This window comes from Caretta caretta, chromosome 2 (genome assembly GCF_965140235.1).
Source record: "Caretta caretta isolate rCarCar2 chromosome 2, rCarCar1.hap1, whole genome shotgun sequence".
Taxonomy (NCBI): domain Eukaryota; kingdom Metazoa; phylum Chordata; order Testudines; family Cheloniidae; genus Caretta; species Caretta caretta.
The window spans coordinates 59,991,748-60,012,324 of NC_134207.1; the positions used below are offsets into that span (position 1 = coordinate 59,991,748).

The 20,577-nt window shown below is 39.6% G+C and overlaps 1 protein-coding gene across 5 annotated transcripts in view; it reads right to left on the reverse strand.

Moving 5' to 3' along the window:
• Window positions 1–20,577, reverse strand: part of SULF1 (sulfatase 1) — a 175,609-nt gene that overhangs the window by 126,499 nt on the left and 28,533 nt on the right. For all 5 annotated transcript variants that reach the window (XM_048840903.2, XM_048840899.2, XM_048840901.2 and 2 more), the window contains one exon: window positions 19,531–19,622. The gene's annotated coding sequence lies outside the window, so the exon portion shown is untranslated. The remainder of the gene's footprint in view (window positions 1–19,530; window positions 19,623–20,577) is intronic.

A 20,577-nucleotide genomic window follows, 5' to 3' on the forward strand; every position in this document is an offset into this window, starting at 1 on the left:
GCAAACCTCACTGCCAACATCCATGCCTTTGTCCCTTCAACACTAGACGACTGTAATGAGCCGTATGGGACTGTGTTAGGAACACATGAAGAGCTGAAGCTTCTGCAGAATGCTGGGTTACATGAGCATTACAAAATGCAGGAAGCATAGAAAGTGATACCTAAGTGAGCACTGGATTGGTTGGCTGATAGTGATGTACCCAAAAACGAAGCACTGGTGTTCTATAAACCAATGGTTTGGGTCCTGGTAAGCTAAGAGTCAATCTCTCTCCCTGAGCCAAAAGGGTGCTTGGTTTGATTCCCCTCAATTAAAACGTGAGGGGATTAGAAGCAAGAAATTTTTCCATGCTGGGGGAGGGGGGTCTTGATTCTGGAATTTACTTCACCCATTGGTCTGCCAGAGCTCAGATTTGTTAACCTGCTGAGCATGCTGCCCATCTGTTTTGCAAGCTTTTGGGAATGATGTAGGATTATAAAGGACGGAGTTGGAGGTTGCAGAATGGCAGAGGTGGAGTCTTGCCCTCTTGGAAGAATGAATTCATTTTTTCTATGGGGGAGTAAATGGAGATGAAGAATTTGATAGTTGGAAATTTAAATTTTAAGTGATGTAATATGCTTACACTTTAGTATGAATAAAAAAATAAATACCTCCAGCACCTTCCACTTGACACAATAGTCTTCACTTCTTGCCCTAACCTAAATTATGTATTCTTAGACCATGTGTGTTAATAAACCCACTGCATTCAATCCCCTAAAGAAGACTTCATTTCAGTGCTGAATGAAATAATGTCAAATATCTACCTTAGACATTGAGGCTTAATAAGTTAATATTTGCATAGCATTGAGATCATTAGATGAAGAGCTGCCACAGAAATGCTAAAGTATTTCTAATCTATCAATACCTTTCTCCAGTACAATTTAGTAGTTTTCTGCCCATCTGATTTTCTTCTTATGTTTCAATCTGCCCAAGAAACCTAGTTCTCCATGGAATGTCCATGCTGGTAGGGACACATGAAATTCATTTCTTTGTAAGCCAACATGATAATTTAGAGCCTGATCTTGAACTTTTTGAAGCAAGGTTGTTCAAAATAAAATATAAAAATGCTTGTACAATTGTAGAAAAGTGAGGAAACATCCCAATATATTATTGTCTAGAATTCTCCTCACTCCTATTTTCTTTTACTTTAAAGTATCAAGGGCAATCATTCATCCCAACCAAACAATAGTCTGTTCCAAAATTCCTCTTTCACATATGGAAACTTTATACAGTGCAACAATAGCAGCTTTATCAGCCCTTATACATTAATAAAACTCTAAAAAAAATATGGAGACTAGGTTTTCAATAGCATTCTAGGAAGAAAATGTCTAATGCAAAGTTTTACAGGCTAAATATATATAAAACAGCATGTACATGAACCTTTCACTGTGTATTTTCCAAAAGCTATTAATCATGAGCTGAGTGTCAGTCCAGGATGAGTATTCAAATAGTCATCATGATGTAAAGTATTATTTAGCAATATTACATATCCTTATAATAAATCTCTTATTGACAACTTAAAACCTCTCTCCTGATGAACCAATCTATCAAGAGTGGTTTGGGCTTTTCAGAACACTCCAACAGTTATTGCGGAAGTCAGTGAAAATACTCACTTGCCTCAGGGTCGCAAGAACAGTCCTCTAGAGATGAATGCTGAATTGATATGTGGGACCTCAATTCTAATCTTAGATATGCAGGAGCAGTTATTGTAGAATCAGTTATATTGATTGTACCTCTATTCATACACAAAGTATCTACTAAGTAAGTGGTGAGACAGAATCTAAGAGCTTTAAAACCTAAAGAAAAAAAAAAAACCAAGCCCCTCGGTTTTTAACTGTCAATCAGTTTTGCACAAAAACAAGACTAGAACCCCATTATGAAAGTCAAGAATTTTCTCACTTGGGGATGAAATTCACTCCTGTAGAGAGAGCCACGCACAAGTCCTATTTTGAGGACATAATCGAGACTAAAGTAGTGCATGGGTCTTGGGCTAGTCCTATGTACAAGGATGAATTTGACAACTTCTGAAGGTGCCACAGTTCAAGGCAATTGCACATGTATGCCTGGGGGGGCCTCCATAGTCCACCCAGGGCACCCACTCCAAGCTTCCAGCGCCTCAGTCATCTCATCTCTCCCCCTCACACTGGCACTGATTTTCCTTCATTGTTTCTAGTACTGATGCTGCCTCTCCCAGTCCACTCTCTTGCTCCTGGTATACAGGCAGCTGAGTTTCCAAGTGTATTTTGTCCTTCTCCATCTGCATTTTCTCCCGTTCTGTCAATCTGCCCACAATGCTCGTTGCAGTGGTGCCACTGATCCCAGTGGTTGCTGCCTCTGTCAGCTTTTCCCAGGTCTCCCTCCAGGGAGTTGGCTCCAAGATTTCCAGTCTCTCTTTTTGCTATTCCTTTCTCAAAAAGAGTGAGATTTTCTCTGTGCTTTCCCCTTCAATAGTACTGGTTTTCACTGCTGTTGGCACTTACGGCAATTCACACTGTCACTGGTCCCACACATGTTGTCAACATATATGTTATGCAAGGCTACTGCTTCTATATTCTCCTTCCATGGACCCTCAAGGGCACCCACTCTAAGCTCTCAGCTCCTCAGCCCCAGAGTTTTTCCAGGCTGCACAGTTCCCTGCCTACACTGTGAAAATCCCAACATGACTGACTGCCTAAACAGGCCAACATCTGCCCTTCATTCTCTCCAAAAGCAATGAACAGCTGTAACTCCCAAAAGTTATGTTACCATACAGCCTTCTATAAGCAAGCATATTTATTTAATGTGAAAGCACTACAGAGAAAACATAAAAAACAATAAAAGAACATATACACAAGCTGATAAGCTTATCAGAGATCACCCTTCCCCCCCTCCAGCAAGGGCTCTGGTTGGTGTCAGTCCTTCAAACCCCGCCATGGGTTTTGTGGTTAGAAGTTCATGATAGCCTTAGATCACAACCAATGCAACCATGAGTAGTTCAGTTTTTCCTTTATACAGCTTTGGCCTTTGATCTCAGCCTGATGTAACAGGTGATCAGACGACAGAGGTACCCTCCTCAGGGCATAGCTTAAAAGCCTAGGTTATTGCTTAACTGGCAGTGAAGAATTTGCATTCACATCCTCCTGGAGATTCCCCAGGCAAATCATTTGATCCTGTTTATCCCAAAAGTCATTCTTGTCTGACGTTGTTCAATACAGTCCTTAGATCAACCAGGCCCACAGTAATACATAACCTTTACATTTAATACTATGGATTCTAAAGATACTTAAACTGAATTCAGTAAGTTTTTTTTCAAAGATATTGCAGGAAATTGCCATATCTGTCAAACAGAGTGCTCTCAAATTTAGAGTAAAGGCTTCAAAACAACCTTAGGAGGTGCTCAGCACCTCACAGGACTAGGCCTCTAACTTCTGGTTTTTATACTGTTTTTTGGGATGGATGGACAGAGTGCTGTGTGTGCTTAGTTGAAGTTGCTTATTACTAGGTTTTAAACGTTTATGCAGCAGCCTTAGAACCTGAATGGCAAGGATACTTAATAAGAACCATGGCAGAGAGATTGGTATATGTAAGTAAGGTATGCAAATGTAGCCATACACAAAGATTCAGTTACATTTGAGGCCACCTAGCAGAATAGGAGCCAAGATCAGCCCTTATACGTATAATGTACCACTCATAAAAGTTTTGATGCAATCAGTTTTTATTTCACACATATGCATGCACCTACATCCTTTCTTACACAGTGTTTTATTTTAGAGATGGGTGGATTGGCATAATTTCTGAGCTATTCTCCATCTCATCCCATCCTCAAGAATCTATCAAAAAGGCACAAGACCTAAAGAAATATATGATGTACTAAAATAAGCTGTCAGGTTTCGGAGTAGCAGCCGTGTTAGTCTGTATTCGCAAAAAGAAAAGGAGTAATTGTGGCACCTTAGAGACTAACAAATTTGTTAGTCTCTAAAAGTGCCACAAGTACTCCTTTTCTTAAAACAAGCTGTGTCATACACAGAAAATAATCTGCTTAGATTTGTCAGTGATTAGATTTCCTTTTTCAATACACAAGATACTTGATTCATTATTGCAATAAAGTGAGCCTGGACTGTATATTTATACATTATTTTCTTTCCTCAATACAATTATATATCAGTTCTGTCAAGCCTCATATTTATCTCCTACTTAAGCAAGAAAAAACAAGCTATTATGACTCTCTAATGCATTCTGCAGTGGGAGGGGGATGATTATGTTGATGTTCAAGAACACTGCCATAAATCAGAAACTTAATTATTTATGCAGATGGGGGATGCGTAATACCTTATAAAGAATGGCATCCAGGCAAAATGTAACTACTACTCTGAAAATATTATCTTATTAAAACCTCTTCCCTGTGCCATTACAAGCAGTGACAAGTTCTGCTATGTCACTGCAAGGGGAGGTCAGCCACAAATTTTGTCCTGAGCCTTCTGGTTTCCTTTCCCCTAGGACCAAACTTCCACTCCAATCTCAGCTTCTTCTCCTTCCTCTCCCCAGTCAGCTGTTCTACAAAGAGCTGTGTTGGCTCCTAGATTGTTGGTGAAGAGCTAGAGGGGGAAGCTCAACTAGGACCCGCAGTTCACAGGTACTCTCCCTTTATATCTGCCATGCAAGAGGGAAAATCAGAGGGAGTTCCAATCTTCTGCCTTTCACAGCCTGTGTATGAAGACAATAAAGTAGTAAGAGTGCAGACTGGGAGAGAAGGGAAGGGAAAAGGAGAAATAAAACTCGGAGAGAATTTGACAAGGAGTGAAGACAGAATAGGAGAGAAAGAGGCCAATAAGACAAGTGGAAAAAAGAGGCAAGAAAGTTTGTGTGTAGAGAGAGCCTTTCACTGGTTTAATTTTGAGTGGGAGAAGGAAGAAAAAAGAAAAGTTGAGAATCTGTGCAGGCAATTTATGCTTACTGGAGTCCTGGTCTTGAATCTTCTCCTGTGCTGAATAAATTTTGGCTGCAGCGTAGGTGTCGCGTTGCCAACTTTGGTTGACTGAATTCCTGGAGGTTTTATCACATGACATTGTCTTTAATTAAAGATTAATTTTTAATTCCTGGAGACTCCAGGACAGTCCTGGAGGGTTGGCAACCGTATTCAGTGAAACTCCCCTATACTCTTGTGAAGCTGAGATGGCTTAACATGTGCAGACACAAACGTCTATAAAACAGTGACTGGATAAGCCACATGTATGCATGTATATACAGTCCAGTGAAACAGATGTGGGAAAAGAGTTTCTGGGTTCTCCTTTGAATTGGTGTTGTGTTTTCCCTAGTGCAGTAAGGATTAAAAAACTTGAACTAGAATCAGTAGTCACTCTATTTATGCATAAACTGAGAGAGAGAGAGAGAGAGACTTTGCTCCATTCTCTCCTCCTTTTGTTAGCCAGCAAATTTCTCTCTACCTACCAAAGTGCATTAATTGTCCACTCTTCTAGTTCCTTAACTCATTCCAAAATTTGGGGGTCTACTTTAGCATGGGGAAGTGCATCTACAGAGTAGCCCTGGCAAACTGGACTTTCTGTTGTCTGACTTATATGCTAAGGTTTGGGCCTTGGCCACATTGCTGGAGTTTTATACCTTAGGCAACAGTTATATTTTGCAAAATTTTATTTCAAAAACTTTTGATGTTTTGTATTATTCTGTCTTCAAGTACTCACATATCCCTCATTGACACAGAAGCCAACATATGTTTTCCCATTCCTTTCTACAGTTTCACAGAATCATAGATGTTATAGAAAAGATCTACTAGACCATTCTATTTTATCTGGTTGCCAACACAGTAACTGCTGTCTCCTAAACTTTTCATATTGTTTTGTTCACCTTGATTTTGAAAGCTATAAGGTTTCTAGCACTGTGTTTGGGAAATCCTCCCCACTTTTCCTACTGTGATCCCATGTTTCAGCTACTTGATAGTTTCTGTGGCACGTGCGTGTCTGAGAATCTAAAAAATAAATAAATACATCTATGCTAGTTTCTAGGCCTCTGCTAGCTTCTGTGGCATCTTCATAGGAGGCTGCTGATGTTTCTCTCCAGCCCAGGAAGGACTGACACCACACCCAGAGGCTGGAACACCCTGTTACACAAGCACTAAGGAGCATGACACATCCATGTATAGGGAGTCTGGCATTGAGTGGATGAGCAAATCTGGTTCATGAAAGGACAGGAGGCAGGAAATGTGAGCTAGCTCATGACATCAGGGCTCAAAAGCCCGTTGGGCATTGTGATACACAGATAAAAAACTGCTGCTCTTTAGCCAGTTGCTAAAATGTAAACTACTGTGCTCCTAGAGACTTTGATGAGAACACAGCCTTCCTTCTGAATACACCTCACTGCTAGGACATGCAGGGAGAACCAAATTCTGCTCATTAATGATTGACATTCTCCGATGGAAGGTTTATAGAAGGCTGCAGAGCCTCCATCTGAGGATCTGAACACATTTTACAAACATGAATGATTATGCCCCACAACAGCATCATGTGGCTACTAAACTTTAGTGCTGTTAAGTGACCTGCCTAAGTTCACACAACAGGCCTGACACATCTAGGAAAACAATACATTATTGTGCAATTATGCTGAACTCCAATCCTAAACTTTAGCCATTTAACCAGACTTCCTTTCTTAGGACAGGAATACAAGAGAAGATTTCAGATGTAAGATTAGGACAGTTCTGCTGTTATTCTGTTCTAAATGGAGTTGTAAGTGAAGTTCAGCTTGTCATTCCCAAACATTTTCAAGCAAGAAATGAATTAAAAGAAAAACTGGAGGTATTTGAGAGAGAGAGAAAGAGAGAGAGAGAGAGAGAGCTTTCCAATTCATTTTATGATCAATAAGAAGTCTATTGCTTAGGTAGAGCCAGCTTCAAAGTTACTTGCTATTTAGCTACAGGCATAAAAATTCTTTTGGGGGGTCTGAGTTAAATGAAGCTATAGATTTGAGGTTAGGTGTTAATAATTCTCTCTGCCTCATGTTCAAAGGCACAGAGCCTCTCAGGCAGATGCTGCTGTTTGCCAGCTTCGTTGAATGAATGCTAAAAACATCCTGATCTATTCTTAAACAGAGAAACAACTTGTCATTACTTGCACTGTCAATGTCTGAAAACATGCGACCTTTGCCACTGGTGAACAGCACCTAATAGCCCAAAGGTACGTTAAATTAGTTTAAGACAGAGCTAGCCTGACACCAACATTAATTTAGGTCTTGCGGATTTGGTAGAATCATGATTTTTTTTTTTTTTTGGTAGCTCAGAGCAGGTCAAACATCCCATTTTACAGAAGCAACTTTGAGGTCACACATCTAAGGGAAATACTCATTATTTAAATTAACATTGGCAAGATACATATAGGTATATATAAGAAATTCTAACTCATTCACATAATTACATTTTAGCCTACTTTCCTCTTATAGTTTTGGCTGCACAAGTTATTCTACTTCACTAAACTGTTGTGTAGCTTTGATGGCACCTGTAAATCCCACATTACAGAACTGGCTGTATTTCTAGGATGGTGAAGTGATTCCTGAGGTAATTTATACAAATCAATAATATGACTTTCTAAACTTATTTCTTTCTTGATATTTATAACATGTAAATGCAGCAAAAATAAAACATCAACTGTTTTATTGCCTCCAAAACATACTACTGTATACACAAATCAAAGTAAAAAGAAAAGGAGAACTTGTGGCACCTTAGAGACTAACAAATTTATTTGAGCATAAGCTTTCGTGAGCTACAGCTCACTTCATCGGATGCATTCAGTGGAAAATACAGTGGGGATATAGTTTTAAACCCCGGCAATATACTCATCAAGAAAAATACTTAAAACACTTAAAACACTTAAAATGTTGCACTACTGTGAAAAGTGGGCATTTCAAATGGCTCCTTCTTACTCAGATCTGCTCCCTGGAAACATTAAGAATCAGAACTACTTACTTTAATAGCAAAAATAAGGTTTTAATACTGTTTACTCTTGTTAGCCCTGTAATGCTAATACAGCTAGAAGAGAACAAGTTGCATTTTAGTCCATCTTGTGTATCAACTAAACTGTTCGACGTTCCAGTCTGATACACCTAAACAAAGCCACCAAAGGCAAGGGGGTTGCACAGATATCTCTGTGGGCATAAAGTAAAGATAATGGAGTTGCATAAGGGAAACTGAGTGCCTAATTTAGCTTGCAGTACCTTTAATACAGAAGGTATGCAAGATAGAAGCTCGTTTGACTCTCAGAGCCTTGACAAAGTTTGTAATGCCTCCATTTAGAGCAGTGGTTCTTAAATTGGGGTGCACGCCCCCGCTGGCTTTCTGGGGGTGTGAGACATGCCAGATTTTTTTTAGAAGGTATGTCATAAATATAAAGGGAAGCGTAAACACCTTTAAATCCCTACTGTAACCCTTTCACCTGTAAAGGGTTAAGAAGCTAGGATAACCTCGCTGGCACCGGACCAAAATGACCAATGAGGAGACAAGATACTTTCAAAGCTGGTGGGGGGGAGAAACAAAGGTTCTCTCTGTCTGTGTGATGCTTTTGCCGAGAACAGAAAAGGAATGGAGTCTTAGAACTTAGTAAGTAATCTAGCTAGATATGCATTAGATTCTGTTTTGTTTAAATGGCTGATAAAATAAGCTGTGCTGAATGGAATGTAGATTCCTGTTTTTGTGTCTTTTTGTAACTTAAGGTTTTGCCTAGAGGAATTCTCTATGTTTTGAATCTGATTACCCTGTAAGGTATTTACCATCCTGATTTTACAGAGGTGATTCTTTTACTTTTTGTCTTCAATTAAAATTCTTCTTTTAAGAACCGGATTGCTTTTTTCATTGTTCTTAAGATCCAAGGGTTTGGGTCTGTGTTCACCTATGCAAATTGGTGAGGATTTTTATCAAATCTTCCCCAGGAAAGGGGGTGTAGGGCTTGGGGGGATTTTGGGGGGAAAGACGTTTCCAAGCATATATTTGTTAGACGCTTGGTGGTGGCAGCAATAAAGTCCAAGGGCAAAAGGTAAAATAGTTTGTACCTTGGGGAAGTTTTAACCTAAGCTGGTAAAAATAAGCTTAGGGGGTTTTCATGGAGGTCCCCACATCTGTACCCTAGAGTTCAGAGTGGGGAAGGAACCTTGACAAGGTAAATCATCGAAAACACAAATTAAACACAGGCACGTAAGTACAACTACTTTGTTTCCTCAAACCTATGTATTTATTAACATTATACATTTTTTAATGATTACTGTAACATACAAACAAAAATATATCTAGGTTTAAAGAACTGACCTACTTCAATGATTTTTGATAAGGGGTGTGAGAACATATTTGGGAGAACCACAGGGGTGCAGGCTGCAGTAAAGGTTAAGAACCACTGATTTAGAGGATACATCTGTGTACTTGTAAACTGAGCATATTTGACATGGAATTTGATGAGACACAACAAAAAGGGAACCCCAAACAGTGACTTTTTCAGAGTAGATCCGTATTTTAATAATAATAATAATAATTAAAAAACCACTAAAAAGAGTAACAGAACAGCTCAGTAACAGAACAGTAACAGTAAGCCTGGAGTTCTTTCTGGGGTGAAAAAGATTGTCTCCTCCCTCTCATCTTCTCCTTTCCTTGTGCCCCACCCAACTCTTGGACCCTCTTTATCCCTTCCCTCTCCCACTGGGAATTCACTTCTTCCCATTCCGAGATATATTCCCTGCACGCCTCCTCAAGCCAACAACTAGCTCTCTGCTGCTCTCCCATTCCAACAGTCTGCCAAGTCTTTAGCTCTGAATGGGTTGAGATACAACCTGTATACTGGGAAAGAGGTTTCCCTCCAGGTGTTAGGCAGGTCATTTCTGGACTCTCTCATTGCAAGAGCTAGACCATCTCTCTTCCTCCCTCCCACACCACCTCCTAGCAGCCATGGAAAGCCTGAATACTTGCCAGTTCTTAAAGCGTCAAACACTTATCTTGTTTCCTACAGATTAAAAATTTGTGCAAATGATCAAGCCAAGTACATTGAGTTTAAGGGCCTTCTGCCAACATCAATTCAGTGCAGGTCAGAAAAACATAATCCCTCAAGAATATCAGGTATAGTCTCAACGTAAGGTTCTACAAACACCCACCTTCCTTGCTTTGACATGGTTCATGGTCACTAATTGTAATGTTAACAAGTCAATCCAAAATGTGGCCCGAATATAATATCTGCTTTCTAATAGTTTTCCCCCAGTCATGTCCCTTTTTTGGTTCTATGCACTACTATTAGCAATAGTTATTTGTAGTTCTGCATTTTCACTAACAGGTAGTGCTCAGAGTTTCTTCCTGTGTTTCTGTTTAGTTCAGGAAACACATTATGGGGAGGGTCTATTTAAATAGAAGATACTATTGGGGTTGCCAGGTGTCTGGTTTTCGACTGGAGCACCTGGTTGAAAAGGGACCCTGGTGGCTCCAGTCAGCACCGCTGACCAGGCCGTTAAAAGACCAGTTGGTGACTCAGAGGGACTGATAGGCTCCCTGCCCGGCTCTGCGCAGCTCCCGGGAAGGGACTGGCATGTCCCTCTGGCTCCTAGGCAGAGGGGCAGCCAGGGAGGCTTGGCACGCTGCCCCCACCCACAGGGACCGCCCCAAGTGCCAGCTCCACAGCTCCCATTGGCTGGGAACCACGGCCAATAGGAGCTGTGGGGGTGGTGCCTGTGGGTTGTGATGGAGCACCAAGTCCCCCTGGCTGCCCTTCTGCCTACGAGCCAGAGGGACATGTCACTGTCTCCTGGGAGCTGCCTGAGGTCAGCACCTCTGGGAGTCCGCACCCCAAATCCCCTCCTGCACCCCAACCCCCTTGGCCCATGCCAGGAGCCCCCTCCTGCACCCTGAACTCCTCATTTCTGTCTTCACCCTGAAGCCCGCACCCCCAGCCCAGAGCTTTTACCCCCTTATGCACCCCAACCCTCTGCCCCAGCCCTGAGCCTCCTCCCACACTCCAAACCCCTTGACCCCAGCCTCACCCCAGAGCCCGCACCCCCAGCCCTTCCTGTACCCCCCTGCCCCAGCCCGGTGAAAATGAGCAAGTGAATGAGGGTGGAGGAGAGCGAGTGACAGAGGGAGGGGGGATGGAGTGAGTGGAGCCTCGGCAAAGGGACAGGACAGGGGCGGGGCCTCAGGGTTCGGTTTTCTGCAATTAGAAAGTTGGCAACCTAGGTACTGTTAATATTAACAAAATGTTTGTGAAAGAATCTGAAGAAGCATGTGAAGGATGCTTTCATTCCAGTAACAACTGAAGTGTCATCACATCTTTATTTGCTTTCAATTAGCTGCACAGATGAACCTACTCATGGTTCTGGCTGTTTATAAATATAGAGCTAATGGTGATCAAGTCTTGCTTTGTTAAAAAACAGTTACATTTTGTTGCTGTAATAATCTTACTTTACAATTGTACAATCTCTTTCATCCCAAAGAGTACTGTGCAAGCTACAGGCCTGGTGAATTGAGGTGCTAAGCATGCCTTTTCTGGGAGTTAGGAGTGCTCTGTAACTTGAAAGATCAGGCCCTATATATAAACAGTACCACAGCCATCCCAAGGATTGATGGAGGCAGTCTGATATCTATCCAAGGTTTTTATATAATCCCCATTATCATAGGATCTGAGGTACTTCCTAATGGTTAGTATATTCATCCACACAATACCCTTGTGAGGTAGCAGAATACTATTACTCCTACGCACAGAGAGGCTAAGTGCCCAAGGAAACACAGGAAGCCTGTGGTGGAGAAGGGAATTGAACCCTGCTCTCTCAAGTCATATGCTTGTGCCCTAACCACTGAGCCATCATTCCTCTCAGTAGTATACCACAGAGTACAAACTGAGGGGCACAGGGGTGGGTCACTAACTTGATTAATTGGTATTACAGATCATCTGTCTTCATACACACATTTCAACAATGGACAAATCTGCAAATCTAGCTGGAAATCCTATCCTCTTAACCTTCAAATGAAAAAGTAAGAGCAGAATGTGGTCGATTTTTCCCCAGAAGGAATGTTTTCCTGACTTTCAACATTTTTTCAGGTGAGGGACTGTACTTTAAACTGAATACAAAGGGATTGTATATCTGACACCCAAAACTCAGATCACCCAAACTGTCTAATATCTCATCTTGATGTAGAAAACAGTCCATTTCCCTCTTAGGGAACAAAAGACTAACAACCTGGTGTGACAAGGAGCAAAACAATGTTGTTCCAGATGCTGAATTCTAAGGGAGCTACACTTATGACAACATTTCTTTATCCACTCTTTTCAGCCCCAATTCAGTAGAACATTTAATTATTGAAGTCGATATGATATGGGCACATACTTAAAGTAGGACATGTCCTTCAGGGCTTTCCCAAATGCGAATGGATTTAAGTGATTTACTGAACCAGGATGATACACCACTTTCCCCACCCACCAAACAACATCCCCCAAGCAGACATGTTAGTATTGGTTGAGCTAACCTTACGCACCTATTTATAATGCAAACATTATTTACCATAATAGGGTAAAAAGAATAGGAGGACTTGTGGCACCTTAGAGACTAACAAATTTATTTGAGCATAAGCTTTCGTGAGCTATAGCTCACTTCATCGGATGCATCCGATGAATTGAGCTGTAGCTCACGAAAGCTTATGCTCAAATAAATTTGTTAGTCTCTAAGGTGCCACAAGTCTTCCTTTTCTTTTTGCGGATACAGACTAACACGGCTGCTACTCTGAAACATAACAGGATAAACCACCTCCTGAACACCCCCTTGTGACCAGAGGCCATTCTGCAGCACCCTGCTTCTTTGATGCAATCCACCCCCCTCTTTAGGGCCCCTTAAGAACCACACACCCTCAGTCCAAAGGTAATTTAAACACTCCCCTTCTAGGGTCCAATTTATTTAGTCCTCTGGGTACACACTCACCCTCCACACCCCAACCTCAGTTCAGTTTCTCTCACTCCCTTAGAGAGCTCCCAGCCCTCCTTCCCAGATCTGGGTCCCAATTCTATCACCACTCCAAGGCTCTACCTGGCTGGAGCTCACTCTTCTGACTCTAAAAAAAGAAAAGGAGTACTAGTGGCACCTTAGAGACTAACCAATTTATTTGAGTATAAGCTTTCATGAGCTCTGAGTTCCAAACTCTCCTGGTATTAAGGCATGAGGGAAGACTCCCAGCCCTCCTACCTGGGGCAACTCCCCTAATCCCCACAGACTTCACCACACCTTCACTTTTCCCTCCTGAAGCTTCCTGCTGTTCTTATAAGGCTCATGTGTTCTCCATTACATAACCTTTATTTCCCCAACCTGGGGAGGTGAGTTAAACTTGTCAGAGGTGAACTGCAGTCCATCTCCCCTAAGGAACCAGCAACCCTCTGACACATTTTGAACTTTACTGGGTCTGAACAATTATGTGTGTAGGCTGCAGTTTTTGTTTTGTTTTGTTTTGGGCTTGACTGTTTTTTTCATTCGGGTTTTAATACAGAAACTGGGAAAGCTATTTCATTTTCAGGATTTTTTCCCCATGCCCTGAATGTATCATTCTAATCCTAATGATGTTATAGGGTTCCTTCCTTATAAGATATTTTGAATCCCCCCCCCCAAAAAAGACACTTTTGGATCAAGTTACTGGCGGTAGAAACATGTGACTGGAAAAAAAAACTGCATTCTTCTTACACGCTGATTCAAATGGAAATATGGAAGAGGCTGTAGGCAATCCTCTTGCAAAATCCATTTCTTCAAGCATTCTCTAAAACCTATTTTAAAAGTGTTTATATCTGACCACACCTATTTTTAATTGTGATGCCACTTCATAGCAGCAATTCCCTACCAAGGCACAATAATGCAGCTGATACTAGCTGGGCAGGGGGTGACTTAGCTAATATGGTAGCTACAACTTAAATACAGGAAAAGATTCATAAATAGTTCCAAGAGACTCACATTTAGAATCCTCTATCTTGAAAGCATGACTTAACTATCATTAGAGCTAAATGTCAAGCACCAGATTTTCAAAAAAGTCTGAGTATAACAAGCCATGCAAAAATGTGTACATTTGGATGCATAAATTACATGCACAATTACAGTGAGTTTACATGCACATCCAACTAGTCATTTGCAGGAGCAATTATTACTGCATACATAATTTCTGTGCACTAACGCAAATGTATTTCTGAAAAATATGGCTCAAGTGTTAATTGACTCAAGTGTTAACTGCTTATAGTAGTTAACTGATGTTGGTTGTTAAAACATCAATGGGTAATGTCTCAGAAAATCTAACTTGGAGATGAAAGTATTATTAATAAATTATATACATTAGAGACATAATGTTTAGGATTCAGGTGAAAAAAAACTGTCTCTTCCCTGTTGTTGGAACATTCCACTTGTTTCAACTGTAGCTTAAATGATAACGCTTCATTTTATAATAAACTTTCTGAAGACATTCCTGATGTCCTGCATGGATATGGATTATATTTATGCATACCTCATACTGAGCATATGAGATAGTTTCTTTGTAGGAGTTACCATGACCTTAAATCTGTGGGAAAACAAGCACTTTCTTGAAATGTTTCTCACCACTGACAAACTTTAGTTAATGATGGGTGAATCTTAAAAGATTCAGGTCAGATAAGCACTGTAAAGTTCAGATATTTATCCAAAAACTCTCTAAAATGTAAACTTTTTGGATATGCAGAAATGGGCTAGAAGCCATCCAATAAGACACATTCCTAATATTTATGGTATTTTTTTGCTTCTGGTCGGGTTGGAATCCTCATGAAAACTATCATTCATGTTATGTTGTAACTTCTTCTGGGCAGAACTAAGAAGCGTAGAAGTTCACCAAAAAAAGTTAATCAAGAGTTTTCAGATTTCAAAAAGAACTTGGTTTAAGTTTGTTTCAAGTTTTGAGAAGATTTGAGACAGCCTGTTCTTTGATCCAAACTGGTCATCCATCTTTTATTAGACATTGACCCAAAAAGCAGAACCTGAAATTTTGGATTCATATCATGCCTATCTCTACTAATTATTTATTGATTGATTGATAAGGTTTCACCTGCCTTTTCTTTCAGGTAATATAAAGTGCTTTCATCACTGTGATCCACAATGAATAGTTTTTGTTATTTCCCAGATAATGAGTGAAAGCAATTTAGGTAAATCTATATGGATGAGAATGGTCAAACCCCTTCTTGAATAAGAACAGTTCTGTTTTAAGAAAGGACAAGAAACCTTTAGAAAAGGACAGATGCCTTGTTTGTCATTTGGCAAGTGACAGAGAAGTGGCTAGAGTACAAACAGGATGGCTTCTAGGCTTTTGTAGACCTTGAAAAGGCATCCAGTAAAGTGGACAGAAGTATGCTCACACCAGTGCTGAGAAAATATGGAGAGGATTTAATAACTATGGTGAATGAACTACGTAGATCACCTAAAACAGTGATCTGAACATATTTTGCAGTGACAAGCTCTGAATTGGAAGTTGGCCTGCATCCAGGGTCATCCCTCAGTCTATTGCTGTTTATCATATTGATGGACTACGTCAGCAGGAAGAACCCAATGGGAAAAGGTGAGCAGCTGTTATATGCAGCTGGCATAGCTATAAGGGCGTCCCCAAAAGAAGACCTGGAGGAAATAGTAAACCAGTGGTGTGACAAACTAAGCAGGCATGGGATGAAAATGAACATGACTAATATTGAGGTCACGTGGGTTGGTAGAGATGTGACAGGGAAACTGCATACAAAGATTAACGGAGTATGACTAAACCAGACTGACCAGTTCAAGTACCTTGGTGGCTGGGTTATGAGAGATGGCAAACTTGAAAGTGAGATACAGCCCAAACTGGGGCATGTTAGAAGAGTGTGGAGTAACATCTCAGGAGTTGTGTATGACAAGCATATCCCACTGAGACTGAAAGGCCAGGCCAAAGAGACAGCAGGTTCAACGCCTACAGGTGTTTAAAGTGAGATGTCTTAGCGCAATAAAGAGAGTTACGAGAAGGGAGAGATTGTGAAATGAGAGCATTATGACAGAAGTCAAAATTAGCAATGTGGCTGACGAAATGCAGAAAGTGCAATTTTGCTGGTTTGAACACAGAGGATGAAGGAATAGGACCTAGGGAAAGTAGCATGACAGAAAAGGGCGGTTGGAAACAGACCTTGAGGAAATCCGAGGAAGTGATGGATGGATTGCATCAAAGAAAATGGTAAGCAGATCAACCTTAGTGCTGCTTCGGACAGATGAAGATGGCGTATGTTTGTATGAAGACCCAATCCCAGGTGATGCGGGGGAGGAGGAGAAGCAGGAGAAGCAGGAGAAGACGTAGTATATGGGGAAAACCATTTAAATAAAACAAACACACACACACACACACACACACAACTATTGTCAAAAACTAAAGCCTTTCCAGTTGTTGTGAAGCAGCCCTTATGGATGTTCTATTATGGAAGCCATCTCTCTGTTTAAAAATAATGATGTATTCATAGGAAAATGATGATGATGATGATGATGAAGAAATACTTTTCACTCTAATGGTAACTAAGGACAATGTCAAACAGCATCTACCAAAGCTACATATTTTATCAGCGGGTCTGAATAACTTGCATCCAAGAGTTTTAAAAGAACTGATCAAGAAGCTCTCTGAACTGCTAATGTTGATTTTCAATAAGTCTTGGTACACTAGGGAAGTTTCAGAGGATGGGAAGAAAGCTAATGTTGTGCTTATATTTAAAGAGGGCAAACTGATCCCTGTGAAAATAATGGAATGGCTGATACGGGACTTGATTAATAAAAGAATTAAAGGAGTATAATGAAATTAATGACATTCAACATGGAAGACAGATCTTGTCATCTTAACATGATTTTTGTTTTTATGAGATTACAGATTTTGTTGTTAAAGGCAATAGTGTTGATGTAATAATTTCTGGAAAGCGTTTGACACGGTGACACATGCCATTTTGATTAAGAAACCAGAATGATGCAAAATCAACATGTCACACATTAAATGAATTAAAAACTGGCAAAATGATAGGTCTCAAAACAAACAGTAAACAAGGAATCATTGAATGGGTGTGTTTCTAGTGGGGCTCCACAGGGACTAGTTTCTTTGCCCTGTGCTATTTAACATTTTTTATCAGTAACCTGAATGAAAACAAAAATCATTACTGATAAAGTTTGTAGATGACAGAAAGACTAGGGGAGTAGTAAATAATGAAGAGGACAGGTCACTGATACAAGGCAATCTAGATCATTTGGTACGCTGGGTGTAAGCAAACAACATGTGTTTCAATGTGGTCAACTGTAAAGTCATACATTTAGGAATAAAGAATGTTGGTCATACTTATGGGATGGGGAACACTATCCTGAGGAGCAGAGACTCTGAAAAGGACTAGTAGATCATAGTGGGTAATCAGCTGAACTCGACCTCCCAGTGTGATGCTGTGGCCAAAAGGGCTATTTTGATCCTTGGATGCAGAAACAAAGGGACCTTGAGTGGGAGTACAGAGGTTATATTTCTGCTATTTGTCACTGGTGTGACCCATACTGGAATACTTTGTCCAAAATTCCAGAAGGATATTGAAAAATTGGAGAAGGTTAAGAAATGAGCCACAAGAGCGATTAAAGGATTGGGAAACTTGCCTTGTAGGGATAGACTCAAGGGGTATGTCTACACAGCCCATGGCAACAAGCCTCCCAGCTAAATGTGTTGAATTTAACAAAGAAAGATTAAGGGTGACTTGATCAGAGTATGTAAGTTCCGACATGGGGAAAAGAACTTTGATAACAGATGGGTCTTCAGTTTAGAAGACAATTGTCTAAAATGATCCAATGGCTGGAAGGTAAAGCTAGACAAAGTTAGACTAGAAATAAGGTGCAACATTTTAACTGTGAGGGTAGTTAGACATTGGAATAATTTAGCCAAAGTTTTGGTGGGCTCTCCATCACTGGAAATTTTAAAGTCAAGACTGACTGGTTTTCTAAGAGATATGATCTAGTGCAAACAGGAATCAATTCAGGGACAGACTAGATTATCAATGTAATCCCTTCTGGCCTCATTATATATGAATCTATAGATATATATTTTAAGCACTGCTATTGAAAAATAAAAATTAAAGAAAAAAAACGATAAAACTTGTCCCATCAATTTTAATGGAGCAGCCAACAAGTCACTCCATTATGTAAGACATCGCTATTGTGGGAGTGGGGGTAATCAACCAAGTGCATGATCTGATAGGCTGAATAGTCCTATGTTCTTTATAAGTATCATGAAATGCTGTCTGAGGAACCAGCAATCAAATTTACCAAAAAAATACATGGTTAGTTAACATTAAAATATAAATGGGTTCCAAACCAGATTTCCATCCAAAACCCCCTGAACTTTGGGAGGTTCAAGAAACAGATCTGAAAGTTGAGCTTGAACCTATTGCTGTAATAAACAGTGGCGAGATAGAAGAACTAAAGATAAGGTTAGTGAATAAATGCACTCACTAGCTTTATCCCTCTGCGAATATTGGACTTAAATACAATTGAGGTCACATGTAAAGTACATTTGATTCTCCTAACTGCCTTTCATTACTAACGATATCTCAATTTTAGACATACATTTATTTCTAATAAATTTATTTATCATAAACTTACTATTTTCTCACATATATTTGCAGATTATTTCACCAGAAGTAATAATTCATGTAAATGAGGTGACAGGAAATGTTATTGATGCTGAAGAAATGAATCTCAGAACATGTCAAGCTTGTTGCATTATATCTCGTGATTCCCATTGTATGACAGTCCCAAAATGTGTTCTGTATTTTGACTTTGGCAGGTTGAGAAGTAAGATTTGATAGTCTCTCTCTAGTTCTTTAATGCATATTTTCCCACATCACAAAACCACCAGGCAATTTGCTGTACTAGGCAGAATCTGCCTCACAGTTATCCAGGACTTGAAATAGACAATACTGTAAATCTTGTCTGAGTTGCATTGGCAGAGCTATAGGAAACAGCTCACATAGCACTTGCCTGCACTATGGCCAGCTGCATTCAGTGATATTAGCTTCTTGCTTTCATGATCACTGACTTCATGTAAACTAGAAAAAACAAACCATTACTTTTGTTTGGTATACATCTTTTCTTTCAGAAAAAAATTCCCTTTTATCTTGCCATGACTATCCTTGGCCTTCAAAAAATGAAATATGTCTTTTTCATAAGGACTAGAGAGGCATACATTTTGTTCACGTTATTTTTGAACAAAAGAAATAATTTTATGATGCCTTGAAAATAATGTTAATAGTAGCAAAATATGGATTGCTCAGCTATCTTGTATAATCATTTACTGATTCACTATAGCATTAAGGGTCCTTGACTTAATCTTTAAACCTTTAAAGTTTGACAGGATGGAACCTACAGATGATTTACTACAGTTTAATTATTGACCTAACTTAATACCTAGGCTATACTGCAAATGCTTGTGCCATGGATGGTTTAATTAATTACTGGTCAAGTATTTAATTTCTGTACCTTTGAAGATTTTCTGCTGCTAATATGACTTGGTTAATTTTCATAGCATTGATAGAAGTCTGTATGTCTTGTCCAGTTATTACATTCAAGACCTGAAAAGAGGGAAAAATGAGATATATTGCAAACTGCTGTGTATCATACATTTTAATTATCTCACAAGCCCTGTTCATTCTGAACTTAAACTATCTTTTGCAGAACCAGGTTCAGTCATGCTCAATTACCCTGATGTACCAGCCTAAAGTAGTAAGTTTCCATTGTTAAAATAATCAAAACAATAGAATTTACAATAATGTTGAATGTTTCCTGACTTCCTGATGGTGCTATCTTCATTTCTGATGAATTACATATAAATGCATAACTACATTTCCTTTGTCTCGAGCCACATCATCAGATTGGACTTCCAGTTGAGAAAAGTCATTAAGGCAGATCTCAATGAGAATCACGAGAGCTATTCATCGGTAGATATTCATCTGTGGCATGTATTTGTAAATATTATTTTGATAATTCAGTTTTCAATAGACAGTAGAATTTTGCTAATGTACATACTTTAGGATTCATAAGTGATAGCATTTGCTAGCTATTTCTTAGCAAAAATTTACCATAATAGCAATGAACTGTTGTGAGGTCTCAGGCAGTATTACTGAGACAATTATGTTTACTCACTCTGCGACAATGAGTATTAGTACACAGTAAATTATAAATAATTATATAATCTTTAGTTGTGAAAATAAAAGTCCTATGGAAAATCACACGGAAATTCCCACAAAAATTACAGAATTATATCCCTACTATTTTAGGTTTTTTGGACCATCCTTTATAGTTTAATAGAAAGTTCTAACCTTCTTGTATAATTCTAAAGTATGGTTCCAAATATCTATACACAAAGATATACATTTATATGACTCTAATAGCCTACAGAATGTATATCTATGGAATCCTCTTAAATTTCAATACCTAACTTAAATTCTTTCTGAATCTCTAGGACCTTTCCATAGGTTAACCTTTGGGGTTTTTTTAATAGTTGTCAGTTCATTTACTTGATAATTT